The following is a 15,996-nucleotide window of genomic DNA, read 5'->3' on the forward strand; positions in this document are numbered from 1 at the left end:
TATACATAAAGAGATTTATTTTGACCAGGTGCGGTGGCTCACACCTGTAGTTCCAACACTTTGGGAGGCCCAGGCGGGTGGATCACGAGGTCAGGAGATCAAGACCATCCTGGCTAACACGGTGAAACGCCGTCTCTACTAAATATACAAAAAATTAGCCAGGCATAGGGGCAGGCACCTGTAGTCCCAGCTACTTGGGAGGCTGAGGCAGGAGAATAGTGTGAACCCAGGGGGCGGAGCTTGCAGTGAGCAGCGATCGCACCACTGCACTCCAGCCTGGGCCACAGAGTGAGACTCCATCTCAAAAAAAAAAAAAAAAAAAGAAAAAGAAAACAGAGATTTATTTCAAGGAATTGACTCATGCAGTTTTTAAATTGTTTTTGTAGAGACAGTTTCTCTCCCTGTTGCTCAGACTGGTCTTGAACTCCTGACCTCAAGCAATCCTCCCACCTCAGCCTCCCAAAGCACTGAGATTACATGCATTAGCCACTACACCTAGCCTTCATGCAATTTTGGCAGTTTGCAGTGGTGGACTGGCAGGCTGGAGATCAGGGGAGAGCCAATGTTACTTTTCTTTCTTTCTTTCTTTCTTTCTTTCTTTCTTTCTTTCTTTCTTTCTTTCTTTCTTTCTTTCTTTCTTTCTTTCTTTCTTTCTTCTTTCTTTCTTTCTTTCTTTCTTTCTCTCTTTGTTTTTATTATACTTTAAGTTCTAGGGTACGTGTGCACAACGTGCAGGTTTGTTACATATGTATATATGTGCCATGTTGGTGTACTACACCCATTAACTCATCATTTACATTAGGTATATCTCCTAATGCTCTCCCTCCCCCTTCCCCGCTCCCCACAATAGGCCCCTTCCTGTGTCCAAGTGATCTCATTGTTCAATTCCCACCTATGAGTGAGAACATGCAGTGTTTGGTTTTCTGTTCTTGCAATAGTTTGCTGAGAATGATGGTTTCCAGCTGCATCCATGTTTCTACAAAGAACACGAACTCATCCTTTTTTATGGCTGCATAGTATTTCATGGTATATATGTGCCACATTTTCTTAATCCACTCTGTCACTGATGGACATTTGGGTTGATTCCAAGTCTTTGCTATTGTGAATAGTGCCACAGTAAACATATGTGTGCATATGTCTTTATAGCAGCATGATTTATATTCCTTTGGGTATATACCTAGTAATGGGATGGCTGGGTCAAATGGTATTTCTGGTTCTAGATCCTTCAGGGATTGTCACACTGTGTTTCACAATGGTTGAACTAGTTTACAGTCCCACCAACAGTGTACAAGTGTTCCTATTTCTCCACATCCTCTCCAGCACCTGTTGTATCCTGACTTTTTAATGATCACTATTCTAACTGGCATGAAATGGTATCTCATTGTGGTTTTGATTTGCATTTCTCTGATGGCCAGTGATGATGAGCATTTTTTCATGTGTCTGTTGGCTATATAAATGTCTTCTTTTGAGAAGTGTCTGTTCATATTCTTTGTCCACTTTTTGATGGGGTTGTTTGTTTTTTTCTTGTAAATTTGTTTGAGTTCTTTGTAGGTTCTGGATAGTAGCTCTTTGTCAAATGAGTAGATTGCAAAAATGTTCTTCCATTCTGTAGGTTGCCTATTCACTCTGATAGTAGTTTCTTTTGCTGTGCAGAAGCTCTTTAGTTTAATTAGATCCCATTTGTCCATTTTGGCTTTTGTTGCCATTGCTTTTGGTGTTTTAGACATGAAGTCCTTGCGCATGCCTATGTCCTGAATGGTATTACCTAGGTTTTCTTCTAGGGTTTTTATGGTTGTAGGTCTAACATTTAAGTCTCTAATCCATCTTGAATTAATTTTCGTAAAAGGAGTAAGGAGAGGATCCACTTTCAGCTTTCTACTTATGGCTAGCCGATTTTCCCAGCACCATTTATTAAATAGGGAATCCTTTCCCCATTTCTTGTTTTTGTCAGGTTTGTCAAAGATCAGATGGCTGTAGATGTGTGGTATTATTTCTGAGGGCTCTGTTCTGTTCCATTGTTTTATATCTCTGTTTTGGTACCAGTACCATGCTGTTTTGGTTACTGTAGCCTTGTAGTATAGTTTGAAGTCAGGTAGCGTGATGCCTCCAGCTTTGTTCTTTCGGCTTAGCATTGTCTTGGCAATGCGGGCTCTTTTTTGGTTCCATATGAACTTTAAAGCAGTTTTTCCAATTCTGTGAAGAAAGTCATTGGTAGCTTAATGGGGATGGCACTGAATCTCTAAATTACCTTGGGCAGTATGGCCATTTTCACGATATTGATTCTTCCTATCCATGAGCATGGTATGTTTTTCCATTTGTTTGTGTCCTCTTTTCAATGTTACTTTTCAAGAACAAAGGCCATCTGCTGCAGAATTCCCTCTTGCTGATTGAATGAGGCCCACCCACATTATGGAAGACAATCTCTTTGCCTCAAAGTCCACTGATTAAATGTTAATCTCTTCCACAAGCACCCTCACAGAAACATCCAGAATAACATATTTGAGTATCATGGCCCAGCCAAATTGACACATAAAATTAACCATCACATTAACCATCAAAGCGGTTTGACCCAAAGTCTTTTGGCTTCAGAGTCTGAACTCGACTACATTAGACCATCCAAAATGATCTGTTCTGGAACTTACGAGAGAAGAAGTATTTGAAATGATGGCATTTAGTCCAGTTTAACAACTATTTTTTGAGAGTTTAATTTTATCAGCTCTATTGATATTGAAATTTTAAAAAATAGCATCTACCCTCACAGTCTAGTGAAGGAACTTACAAAACAGGGAAAACATTGCAAAGAGTGGGTCATAATGAATAAAGGCTCAGTAATAGAACTGAGCATGTGAAGAAATTGGCCTGAATGCTGAGTTCACACAAGGGAGGCTTAGGAACTAAAGTTGGAAAAGTTCTTTGGGGTCAGATTACAGAAAGCCTTAAATGCCATCACACTAATTTCTAGTTTTAGATTATAGGCAACAGGGAGCCAGAGATGGTTCTTGAGGAAGAGCATAGCATGAGGAAATTACTGTATTAACAGTAGTGGATGGTATTTGCAGAAGGAGCTAAAGTTATCCTAGACCAGTGGGTACTTCCCCTTAGTATGATTATGGGGGCATTGTGAAGTCTATACTTCATTCCCGAGTAAAGAAAGGAGCAATTAGCAAGGGACAAGAACTTCTCCTCCCTAATGGCTTCTCAGTGAAGTTGCAGGATTAAGGGAGGGCAGTCAGTTATGTGGCAGGTACTGCCCTAGATGGCTTCCCCAATTCAACTTCAAAGCAACCATGCGAAGAAGACAAGACAGGGATTATTGTTCTCATTTAACTGATGAGACACTGAAGTCCAGAGAAATAAAATAACTTTCCCAAGGTCACACAGCTGGTAGATGTGGAGGGTCAGAATTCACATTAGAGTGGATTGATTCCACATCCTGCACTATTAACCCACTGAACTGCAATAGAAGATGGAGTTGGGAGGGACCCTGGATACTTGAGTGCTATAAAGAGAAAAGAGGAGTAAATGGAGGAATAAAGAAAAAAGCAAGAAGTTGAGGAATCAAATATCACATTTGGAAGTCTATAATGCCTTACCAAGGCCTGACTCAGGGGTAGATACTGGAAAACGGGAGACCCAGTCATGTCTGGAAATACACAGAATGTCAGCTGGAAGAGAAGGTCCATAAGCCACTCCCAACTAGAAGCCCAGCTCCACTTCCTGTCCCATCTGCATTTATGTTGGTGGTAGGGAAAGAGGTCATTTCTTACTGCTAATAGGGCCCTCAGCTGGACTCTGGTCATTATAGCCATTCAGTCCCACCAGAGTTAACCTCCAGTGCTGCAGTGGAGCAAGCTCTTGGGAGAGGGCAGTGATTTCCTGATTTGTTCCCATCTGTAACCATTGCCTTACCTGGTAGGAGGCATCATCTGTTGTAATTAGGCTTCATTAAGATACTGATTAATAACATCTTGCCTGGGCCAGGAGTATGATGGGACTGGCTCACTCACTGTAAATGTTAGTGTTCTTTTTAGCTATTTACACACAGTGAACACCCCTGTGAGGTCCAAAGGGGAGCAGACAGCACAGACTGTGAAAATTCCCCTGAATGGGGAGCCAGATGCATGGAGATAGCAAGAGTTCAAAGTGGAGTCTAAGCGCAGAAGACCCTGTGGGCCAATTCAAGCTCAGAGTCAGGTTACAGATGGAGGCCATCAACAGTCATCAACTGGTAGCCCATGGCTGACTCCTTCCTGTAGATGGTGGGTATGGCAAGGAAAATGTTTTGTTGGCTGGTGAGTTGGTTGGTTGGTTGGTTGAGTTTTGAGTTTGAAGTTTTTGAGCATGGCATTTACTGTCTCACTTGTCACTGATCCTTCTATTGTTTCATACTTATCATCGCACATAGTTACATTATGAATCCATCCTCTGAAGACATTTGATTTTGTGATCCTGGTATACATGCTGGTTAAGAGATAAAGTAATACAAAGAACAGGTTGATAGGCAGGGGAAGTATGGAAACAAAAGCATCGACATAGAAAGGCACAGAGAATGAACAGGGATTTGAGGCATTGCAGGGGCCAAGTAGTATGAGGAGGAGCCCAGAGGTGAAGACAGTGTGGAGCATCCAGGAGCCCCATGTCATCTAGTGTGGTGGGGGTGTCAGTGAGGAATGGGGAGAAGGGAGAGATGGATCAGGAGAAGGCAGCAGGAGCCTAGATGGTGGCCCTGACTACAATGATTAATGGGTTTGGACTTGATCCAGGGAAAGTACAGAACTGCTGAAAAGGTTTAAGTCAGAAAGGGACACAGTCAACTCTGCATCTTAGGCATATGGCTTTGGCAGCAGTGATAAGAATGGATTTGATAGCAGCAAGAGGAGACCAGAGGCTGCTGCAGTAACCTAGCGAAGTGACCATGAGACCTGAATGGGGCAGAGGCCGTACAATGGAGAGAAGGAGAGATGGGAAAGTCATGTCTGGGGTGGACTCAGTAGGAGATCCATTGGTTTTCTTTCCTTGAGGGAGAAAACAGTACCCACCTGGCTGGTGATAGGCCTGATCATTGAGCTCACTGAATTTACAGGAGAAAGTACACAAATGTGGGAGTGCTGGCTGCATATTTGACTTTCGACAGACAAATCAAGGCTCATAGGAAATCCAGTTGTCAGTGTGAGAAGGGAAGAGAAAAGTTCTGGTTTGAGTCTCCTGGTCTCTTCCTCTTTTGAATTCCACTACAGCAGCCAAGCTTTGCCACATTTTGATTTAAACTTTTACAGCTAGGCCTGACTTCACAGATCAGAATGCTAAGACTTCCCAATGATCATCAACATTTCCAGAGCTACTGGTGGCTAGAAGCTTTTTGTTCTGTCCTTCCTGTATGTTTTAAGAAATGTATTTTTCTATGTACCTCTCTGATTGGTTGTCTGTTTATCTATCTGTAAGTCACCTTTTTGTTTTGTTTCTCTTTCTAATTCTGTCTCTGTCACTTTCTCTGAGAATTTGTCTTTGTGTGTTGTTACTCTCTGTATCTCCTCCTCTCTGTTTATCTCTTTTAATTCTCTCTCTCTCCTCTCTCGGACCTTCTCACTCTATTTCTGTCATCTCCCTCTCTCCCTCTCTGCCTCTCTCCATTTTCATTCTGCCTCTTTTTCTCTATTCACAGTTCTGATTAGACAAATGACTCAGGGATGAGGCCAATCTCTGCCCAGTGGTTAATTGATGTCTGCTATAGAACTGCCTAAGTGAGTAACTCTTGTCATTAGCATGAGATGGGTTGCCTTGGCCTACAACTAGGAAACCTTTGAAATTCTGCATCTAAATTGCCATTCTTTTGACTGCTGCTAGTGATGCTAATTAGCTGTGTTAATTGGATGTTTTGATATTTGAAGAGCAAAGCAATCCAACTTCTTCCTCCAGAAAGCCAAAATTATTAATGAACTTGGCAGCAGCCTGGCTCTCTTTCCACAGTGGGCACAGCCAAAGATATTGGGGTAGGCAAAGGGGTTATTCTAAGAAAGCGTCTTGTCTGCTCTTGGAAAGAGAGAAGGCTGTGGAACTGGCTGTGGAGTATCCTAGGGTGAAATCACCCAGTGAGACAGAAGAGTCTCAGACCTAGAGACCAAAGACTAACACAAGGAATTTGGTTGTATTTTGCCACTATCTGCCATAACCCTGGACAACCAGGCTTGAACTTTTGCATCCCAGTGTCTAGCATGGTACCTGGCACACAGTTAGCATTTTACACAAATTATTGCATGAATAACCAACAAGAGCATGGATCTTGAAGTCAGACTTGGATTCGAATCCAAGCTCAGCTACTTTCTAGCTGAATGATTTGAGAAAAAGTTACTTCTCTCTCTGAGTCTCCAATTTTCTTCCAGTTACATATTGGTGAAGAATTCTGATGAATATCGTTTTCTCCAACTTGTTCTGTTTTTACTGATGCTTTATTATCCCACTACAAATAATACCTGGTACCCCATCTGCCTAACCTGTCTCTTGATCTATCTCCCATTATAAAACAAATTAAAGCTAAGTAAAAGATATGAACAGAATTCTGTGGGGATACAGAAAACAGAGCAATAAATTCAAACTTGGGGGAATCTGAGAAGACCTTCTAAATGGAGCAGATTTTGAGCTGGGTCTAAAAGGGAGGTTAAGCCTTCAATAAGAGGAGAAGAGAGAGTTGGAGTAACAGGTAGGCATTCCACAAGTGTCTACAAAGAACAGAACCATGGACAGGCACCTCACTGCTCTGAAATAAGAAACCTAATTATCTCTAAAGGTTCTGTTAGCTCCATGTAGCAGGATTCTATGAAACTGTTCTTTCCCATATCTTAGGGTATCTTTCCTCTAGCGAGAAAACAATAATCAACAGCAGAGCCAAGAATATAGGAAATGAAAAGTTGGGTGTGGTAGAGGAGACTTGACATTTTACTCACCATTGAGAGGAACATTCTTCAGAAAGCCAAGCCCAAGGCCTGCAATATGGTCGCATTAGTCAAGGTTCTCCAGAGAAATAGAACCAATAGAATATTTATGTCAATATCAATATCTATATCTATGTCCACGTCTATATCCATATCTACATCTATATATCTCGTTTTGGTTCTGCTTTCATATATATATATGTAATGTGATTATATGCATAAAGACATGTATTATAAAGAATTGGCTTATGCAATTATGGAGACTGAGAAGTCCCAAATCTGCAGTCAATGAGTTAGAGTCCCAGGAGAGCTGATATGTCTAAGGCTGAAGGCCTGAGAAACAGGAGAGCTGATGGTGCAAGTTCCAATCTGAAAGTCAACAGACTTGAGACCCAAGAAGAACCGTATTTCAGTTCTTGTCCAAAAGTCAAAAAAGATCCATGTCCCAGCTCGAGTAGTCAGTAGTCAGTAGTCAGTAGAGAGGGAATGCCCTCTCAGCCTCTTTGTTTATTCAGTCTTCAACTGATTGGATGAGGCCCACCCATATCAGGGAGGGCAATTTACTTAACTAGTCTACTCACTCAAATTTTAATCTCACCCAGAAATACCCTCACAGACATATCCACAATAATGTTTGACCAAATGTCTGGGCATCTCAGTCAAGTTGACACATAAAATGAACCATCACATGGGTTAATTGGCTCTTGGGACATTTTCAAACACCATGAGGGAAGCACAGGTCAGACAGTGTGATCATGAGGTCCAAAGACCCCGTACAAAGATTAGGTAATTACTGTATCATTGATCATTGGGTGGTACAGCGTTGGTAGAGTTAATCTAATCCAATCTTTTCCTTTTACAAAAGAAAGAAAGGAGAGACAGAAGAGGAAGGAAGGGAAGGGAAAGAAGGGAAGGAGGGAAGGAAGGAGAAAGAAAGAAAAAGAAAAGAATAAAAGAAGTTTTTAAAAAACTATAATATTAGAATTCTTCTTCCTTTACAAATGTGATGCTTTTTCTGTGTACACCTCAATTATGGCACTTTCACTTTGTGTTGAAGGATCATAATAAATTTAGCAGGTAGAGAATTTTGGAGTGATACTACATGGGCAAATAAGTGAATGATAATGGAGCATTAGGGAATGACTAGCACTACAGTATGGCCAGGGTGGGGTGCAGGGTCAATGTGGAGGAGAAACTAAACAGGTAGGCAGGGGCAAATCATAAGAAACCTGATGTCAGGTAAAGGAGCTTGGGAATTTATCCAGAAAGAAAGGAAGAATGAGAGCTACACAACGTAGAGTTGTTACAACACCTCTCTTTGATGGCCCTTTTCATAGTGCCTATTAGATTAGTGCCTTCAAAATTGCTAATCATATATGAGTTATTTCTGTATTTCCAGGACTAGGCACAGTGCCAGAAACACAGTAGGTGTCCATAATTGTTGGTTGCATAAAGTTGAGGTAGCTAAACTGATACCCAGAGAAGATAAATGACTTGTTCAACATCACTGTGAAACCAGTGGCAAAGCTGGGCCTGACTGTAGGTCAGAGCTTCTTCAGGTAAATTGTTGAAGTTGTATATCCCTGGGCACCAAGTCACAGTTTATTCAGGGATTTTTTGATTCGAGTACGCAGTATATGGCATGATCTAGAGCCAGATTTCTCTCCATAAAATAAAATATTTTCCTTCAGAAAACCCAGGGGCATTTGTGTCCAACCTGAGGGAGCTCACTGGCCTTCTATAACCTCACAAGACTCACCAGTATTCTGACTCAGATGCCTTCTCATAGGCTACCTATTGCCATTTTCAAGTATTTGAGGATCACCCACAGTGGCCCAAGGCATGGGGTGTTGAAAGATGAGTCAGACACAGTTGCTGTGCTCAAGTACTAATTTGAACCTGAGCATCTCAAGGACACATACCCATTCTGATGCCTCAGTATCTACAGTTACCAGCATATACTAACTCAAAGAGGTTGAATGACTGAGTGAAGAAACTTGAGGTCATAGTGAAGAAGAAACACCTGTGTAAATTTTATAACACAAGATAAAAAGCTGCAGGTGTTATGAAAGAGGTACCGAGTTCGGAGGAGGGGATAGTGGTCCCAGGGACAAGTTTCAAAGATTCCATGGAGGAGGTGGTAGCTTCTAGGCTAAGCCTTAAAGGATGACTAAGACTGAGACCAAGATAGAAGGGCTGGATGCTGCGGGTGGAAGGAGGACATAAGCACAGACACAGACTCCATCAATAGTTATTAAACAAATGTCCACTCATTGTTTACTGTGTGTCAGGTCCCGTGAGGGGCAACAGGGATACCAAGCTGCCCTCCCAGAATTGACAACCCAGAGGGGAAAGAGGCAAAGAGGCAAGAGGAAGCAGGAATGTGGGACAGGGGGCAGAGACTGGGAAAGGGGAATGGTGTAGGATTAAGTGGAGGGTCTAGGGGAGATGATCAAATTGGTTAGGCTGAATTAAGAACATCCGAGGGTCTAAAATTTCCGATCTTATTAGGTCTTCATTCTCTACCAGCCACAAAAGGTGTTTGATGTGGAGGGGAAAAGAACTAGAAGGTATAGAGTTCCTGCTACATACCAGTAAAAAGTGCTTTACATATAATACTCTTATTTAATATTCTCATCCACTTTGAAGTAGGTCTGTGTATCCTTGTTTTACAAATGAGAAAGCTAAGTTTAAGCAACTGGTTAGTGGTGGGATCTTTGTGACTCCAAAGTCCTTGATTTGTTTTCTGCTGTACCATGCTGATGAGAGAGCATACTCATCATATATCCTCTTCTTATTCCCTGGTTGACTGTAGGGTGTGTGTATGTTTGTGTGTGTGTACACATGTGTGTGCCTCCTCACATCTTCCCGCATACAGGTACTAACTGTGGGCTAAGGGAGATTTTGATTACTTCTGTCCAATTAATGCTCTGTTCATTTCTGCTATCTCCTTGTGATTGTAGTTAATTGCTGCTGATTATGCTGTGTGGAAGGAAAAGGATAGCCATCAGCAGTTCTGCTTGGGGGATAAAAACATTGTAATGCAAAACAAAACTGATTCCCAAGGACTTGAATTTAAAAATTTGCTCTGTTACAGAAAGATTAGGCATTCTGTGACCAAAATCAATATTCTATGACCCTATTCAGGTATAAGAACAACCTGTCCCTGTTCTGGTCAGCAGTAAGGATAAAAGGAATTGAAGCAATATAGTTATTTGGAAAATTGGTTGTGTGTAAAAACTGCTCATGTGATTTGCAAGTCTCTTCCTCATCTGTAAAATTAAGAGGTGTGATGAAACAAACTCCAACATCTTGTATTAGCCCAAATTTGGTTGCAAGGGACAGAAAACCCAACTCAAACTGACTTAAATAAAAAGGGAAATTAATTAGCTCATAAAACTCAAAAGTCCAAAGGGATACTTGTTTCAGGCATCGCTGGATCTAAGGACTCAGCATCATCAAGGCTTAGTCTGAAGCTGTCTGTCCTCAACCCCTCAGCACTGTTTCTTAAGCATTGGCTTCATTATTCAATCAGCTCTCCCCCGCTAGAAGCAAATTGGCTGCCAGGAGCTCCTGGTGGATATCCCAGCCTCTCAGTGTAAGGGTAATTCCCTGTTTCACAAGTCCCAGAACTGAGTCAGGTATGGGCCATGCCATACCTCACTAATCACTGTGGAAAGAGGTATATCAGTGCTCTGATTGGCCACCATTGGGCTGACTCCATCCCCAGAGTCTGAATGGGGTCAGCTCCTCCTGAGTCACGGAATTGAGATTGGGGGCTCAATACAAGAAAATGATGTGTGTGGGAGGGGAACACATTAAGAGCAGGAAAATACAACAAGACAAAGCAAGACAAATGTCCACTTTTGGTGCCCTCTTGCTCTGATATTTTATGATTCTTTAACCACTGATGCACTGTCAAGTTAAGGCTAGAAAATATGAAGATCACTAAAGTTCAGTGAGTACTTAAAAGGAGGATGTGTGATTAAAGTCGAAACAAAGAGGATAATGTATTTTTGATTATCTATTTTATGTTAAATTCCATACCATGTGCTTTCACATTCATTAAGTCATACAATCTATACAATAGTTTTGTTGGTAGCTCTTGTTATTCTCATTTTACTAATCAGGAATTGAGGATTAGTGGATGGACCACTTATCTAAGGTTTATTTATTTATTCCTTTTTCTTTCCACAGCATCATTTGATGGTGTATTAGGCTAGGGAAACAAGGATGGAGAAGAGGTAGTCTCTGTCCTCAGAGAACTCATAATCTAATGGGAAAGAGAGACAGGCCAAGAACAGTGGAGGTTAGGGGTCCAATGGGTAGTCCCAGGTCTGGTGGCTCCCGAGACGTGCACTTGTTTGTTCTCTCCAGGCAAAAGTTCAGGGTTCTCTGCTCTGCCTAGGTGGGGCATTGTTCGGAGAGCTCATGGTTCAAGAAGACCTTGTGTCTCTGGAAGCCCAGACCAATATTACTCAATTGGCTTTACCCTATAGCTATAACTAACCAGTTATCAAAGGAACCGGATCCCTCTACCCCAGAATCCACCCAGAAGGGGGCTAGAGAGCCATTGCTCCTTCACAAAACCTTTTGATCTCCACAACCAAGACAGAGTCACATCCCTGGCTTCCTTGGAAATGCCTTTCAGATGGTGCTGTTCAGGGCCTCCTTCTCTTCATCACATCGCTTTTCCAGGGTCCTGGCTCTGATGAGCTTTCCCTCTTTCCAAGAAGTAAGAGGGGAAGAGCCAGGTCACTTTACCTTCTGGAGTGTGTGACATTTGCCTCCACACCCACCCCTGCTCCTTAAACAATTTTCTTCTCACAATCAAATTCTCCATTAATCTCTAGGAAATGACCTCCATTTCTCCTCTTCATGAAATCCTGAGATAATCTTGGCCTAGGAAGAAGAAAAGAAACAGAAGCTAATGTAAATTCCTGCCATTAGCGATATTGATTGTTTCACATAGCAAATATTTAATTGAACACCTAATGTGCCAGACACTGCTAAGCACAGGGGAAATTATGGTGAACAAAGCAGACATCATTTTTGCAATCACAGAACTTGGTAGCCTAGTGAAAGAAACAGGTATTTGGCCAGGCACAGTGGCTAACACCTGTAACCCCAGTAGTTTGAAAGGCCGAGGTAGGAGGATCTCCTGAGCTCAGGAGTTTGTGACCACCCTGGGCAACATAGTGAAACCCTGTTTCTACTAAAATACAAAAAAATTAGCCAGGCTCGACGGTGTGCCCCTGTAGTCCTGGCTACTTGGAAGGCTGAGGCACGACAATCGCTTGCACCCAGGAGGTGGAGGTTGCAGTGAGCCGAGATCGTGCCACTGCACTCCAGCTTGGACTACAGAGTGAGACTCCATCTCAAAAACAAAACAAAACAAAAAACAAATAGATATTTATCAAAAATTACACATACAATGTAAAGTTACCACCATGACGGAACTGTGAAGGAGTGCCAGGAAGTTCTGGGAGAGTACAGGATGGCAGACTGACTTAGCCCAGAGGTCAGGGATGGCTCTCTGGCCAAAGTGGCTGTGGAGTTGACGTCTGAAGAATTAGTAGGAGTTACTTTCTTAGAGGCAACAAGTCAGGGGGTTTGGAACAGTCTTTTGGGCAGAGGCCCTGCCACAGAGGAAACATGACAAATGGCATAGAACTGGTTTAAGAAATCCTGTTGTCCATGGGATGAATGAGCACATGGGATATAATATGCTTGTTCTTATTGTAACTAAAATGGAGCAGGATAGAGTGAGACATGGAACAGGCATGTTTTATATCCTGACAGTGAGTGGATCCTGATTAGCATATATGAAAGAGAGGGAGGCAGACAGTCAGACAGATAGGCCAGCTGGCCCGTCAGAGGTGTGGGGGAGTGAGAATGGAAGAGAAAGGAAAAGTTCCAGAGAAAACATATTCTGTCCTAAAGACTGGATAAATATGTTGGCCTCATGGGTAGTTTAAGGCCAGCCTCATACCCATCCTGTGAGTGGGATCATTGTCAGTTTTGCTTGACATATCCACAGAAGAGCATTGGCTACAGGAAAATTGCAGTAACTGGTCCTTTTAATGGAGATTCACTATAGGAATCATAATAGTCACTTGGCACATCGGTACAGTAAAATAAAATTAGGCAACATTACTACTAAGAAGGGTGGGATGGAAAGTACTCTAGGGAACACAGAGCTCCCTGCCTTCTAGGAGCCACCTTTAGACTTCCTACCCAAGGTAGACGGGGACACCACCACACAGTTCTCCAAGGCAGGAACCTGGTATGCTGTTCTTGATACTTTTCCTAGTCCAGTCACCTCTTCCAGCACCCAAGTATCATCTTTCTTACTAGACAACTATTTCCAATTATTTGTCCTCACAACTCCCCTGATAGTGCCTGAGCTCAGGCCCACTCACCATTCTCCCTGGACCAGGACCTTTCCTCCTGTCTGTAGTCTGGGTCCCCTCCAAATCCCCCTTCACCAGGGTCACAGGAGAAATCACCCTGGAACCAAACTTGAGCATTATGTCTCTGTCTCTTAAAACTCTCCCCTGACTTTCCATTATCTGCAGAAGAAAGTTCATACTCATAACATCACACAAGGCATTCATGATGATCTGTGCTTGCATTTTTCTCTTACTTCCTTCTTCATCTTTTAGAAGATATTCCAGCCATGACAAACATCTTTGAAGGGATTGTCATGCCTCAGCATGCTTGCACATGCCTCTGCCTTTATTCAGGATGCTGTTTCATGCCATTTAACTTTACCTGGCCAAGTCTTACTTTTCCTCCAAGTCACCTGGATTTCAATCTTATACTGTATTTGTTGGTTGGTTTACTGCCTTTCTTCCCTTGTGAGCTCCACAAGTTTGTCGTTGTATGCAATTGTGTTCCTGAAACTAGAAAAGTATCTGGTACATCATAGATTCTGAATTAATTGTTAACTAAGTTGTTTAATGAAGAGTTATCTCAGTAAAAAAAAAAACAAAAAACAAACAAAAAAAGACAATCTTACCCCCGCCATTCAGCTCTGGTGTTTCCTATTCTGACAAGCTTCCAGGGTGTCTCCAATACTAACTCCCATTTTTTGCACCCTGACTTCCCTTATTTCCCTCTGCCATAGTGTCATTGCCCAAACTTGCAACTTTTATTTATGTATCTTCTCTAAAGCCTGCTCAAGAACAGGGACTGATTTCTCATCTTCAAACCCATAGCATCTAGCACAGTACCTTATACAGCAGGTACTCAATAAATATTGAATAAATGAATTAATTTTAAGAAAGTTAAAACAATAAAGAATTATAGCATAAAAATAATTTTTCAAGCCACAGGCCTTGTACTGGGCCAGACCCGAGTTTAAGTGCTAACCGTCTGCTTGCTAACTGAGTGGTATTAGAAAGGTGACATCTCTGAACCTCAGTTTTCTAACCTATAACACAAGGATACCAAAATCTACCTTGCTTGTAATAAATGAAACTAGCACAGTGCCTGGAAAATAGTCCATGGTCATCAACATTAATTTCGTTCCCTAAGTTTTAAGTTCAAAACAACAGTTAAAAAAGAAAAGTAACATCAGAGCAGAAAAAAAATATCGTAAAATGTTGGAGCCAGGAGGGTCCTAAAGATTGGGATTTAAGTTTATCATCACACCCTTGCTAGGCATGGGATTCATTGCAGGTTTGCTTGAAATATAACAGGGATGTCTCAAAATGAGGAATAAATGCAAGGAAATGGCTAATAACGAGGTATTATAATGGAGTGTCACTATAATAATAGTCATTCTTTGGTGAAACTGTGAAGCAAGCCAATTCCTCTTTATCGTCTAAATGGAGAAATTGAAGCCCAGGAGTGGGTCAGTGACCTGCCCAAGGCTGCCCAAGGCATGCAGCATTTGGCGAAAGCTGATGCTCAAATATAGGTCTCTTGATTCACAGGACATTGCTCATTCCATTAATCCATGTAAGTGCTTCAGATTCAGGCCTAATCAGGGGTGAAGACACAAGGGCAGGAGAGTGGGCTTCTTTTAAAGGTGGAGGGCCCCATGTCCTGTCCCTTCAGCAAACCCGATAGTGGGTCTTTTAAGTTCTGAGCCCAGGATTTGATGCTTCCCAGAAAAAGACTGAACCCCAATTCTCACCCACAGAATGGCCTAGAGTTTCAGCTGAGTTTTGCAGTCACCTCCTAGGGATCATCTTTGCTGAACTGTTCTTTGACCCCTGCAGCAGACTTGGGCCGCCAGACTCTTTGAGATTTTTTAGTTAAGTTAATGCAGATGCACTCAGGATAGATTCTTCATATTGTTCATTCCATTTCAAGTCTAACTTGATTTTACTCCCCCGCACTCTGCCCGATTCTCACTAATCCCAGAGGAGTCAGACTGTAACAAGGGAACAGGTCAGAAAATGAGAAGAAGGAATATTACCAGGAAGGTGGTGATAAACTCAATTATCTCTATCCATAGACCTAGAGCAGAGATTCTTAACATTTTAGAAGATGCTGATTTTTTCTGAAAATTATAGAAAATTGTGAATACTCTCTCCAGAAAATTTACACAGTTTGTCTGTAGTATCAGAGGGTTCAGGAACCCCTTAATGGCCCTTCTGATATAGAGGCTCACAGAACATCAGAGCTGAAATGTTTCAAAACATTTCATCTGCAAGCTAATCCCTCCTCCAGATTTACAGATTGGAAAACTGATACCTAGAGGAGACTTGCCCCAAGCAAGTGCAGCCACTCAGAAACAGAGCTGAGGCCTGAAGCCAGGCCCATCAGAACTCCTCTCTTCCCTCTCTCTTCCCCGCCACTCCAAGATCCTGCTATGCAAATATTTACTTTGGTCTTCAGTCTCATTTTTAACTGTGCATCCAGTTGAAGCTTCTAAAAATACATGTGAGACAAGCAGGAGCTGAGTATCTCTCAGCAAAGCAGAGCCCCCTCTCAGGTTGAGCTTCATCAAAGTCCCAGGCACTGCTGAGCTGGGGCCCAGCTGGGCAGGCACAACTGATTCCAAGAGCCATGGTCAACTGTCAGTGGGGAAAGGGAGGCACAGCTGGGAAATTGC

The 15,996-nt window shown here is 42.2% G+C and overlaps 1 protein-coding gene and 1 long non-coding RNA gene across 6 annotated transcripts in view; one reads left to right on the forward strand and one right to left on the reverse strand.

Moving 5' to 3' along the window:
* AGBL4 (ATP/GTP binding protein like 4) overlaps window positions 1–15,996 on the forward strand; it is a 1,474,608-nt gene that overhangs the window by 1,436,077 nt on the left and 22,535 nt on the right. The window lies entirely within an intron of this gene.
* The window catches only part of LOC111523264, a 74,079-nt gene continuing 69,103 nt past the window's right edge, over window positions 11,021–15,996 (reverse strand). The window contains exon 3 of the long non-coding RNA XR_002725483.1: window positions 11,021–11,831. This is a non-coding gene — a long non-coding RNA (uncharacterized LOC111523264). The remainder of the gene's footprint in view (window positions 11,832–15,996) is intronic.

This window comes from Piliocolobus tephrosceles, chromosome 1, assembly GCF_002776525.5.
Source record: "Piliocolobus tephrosceles isolate RC106 chromosome 1, ASM277652v3, whole genome shotgun sequence".
Lineage (NCBI taxonomy): Eukaryota > Metazoa > Chordata > Mammalia > Primates > Cercopithecidae > Piliocolobus > Piliocolobus tephrosceles.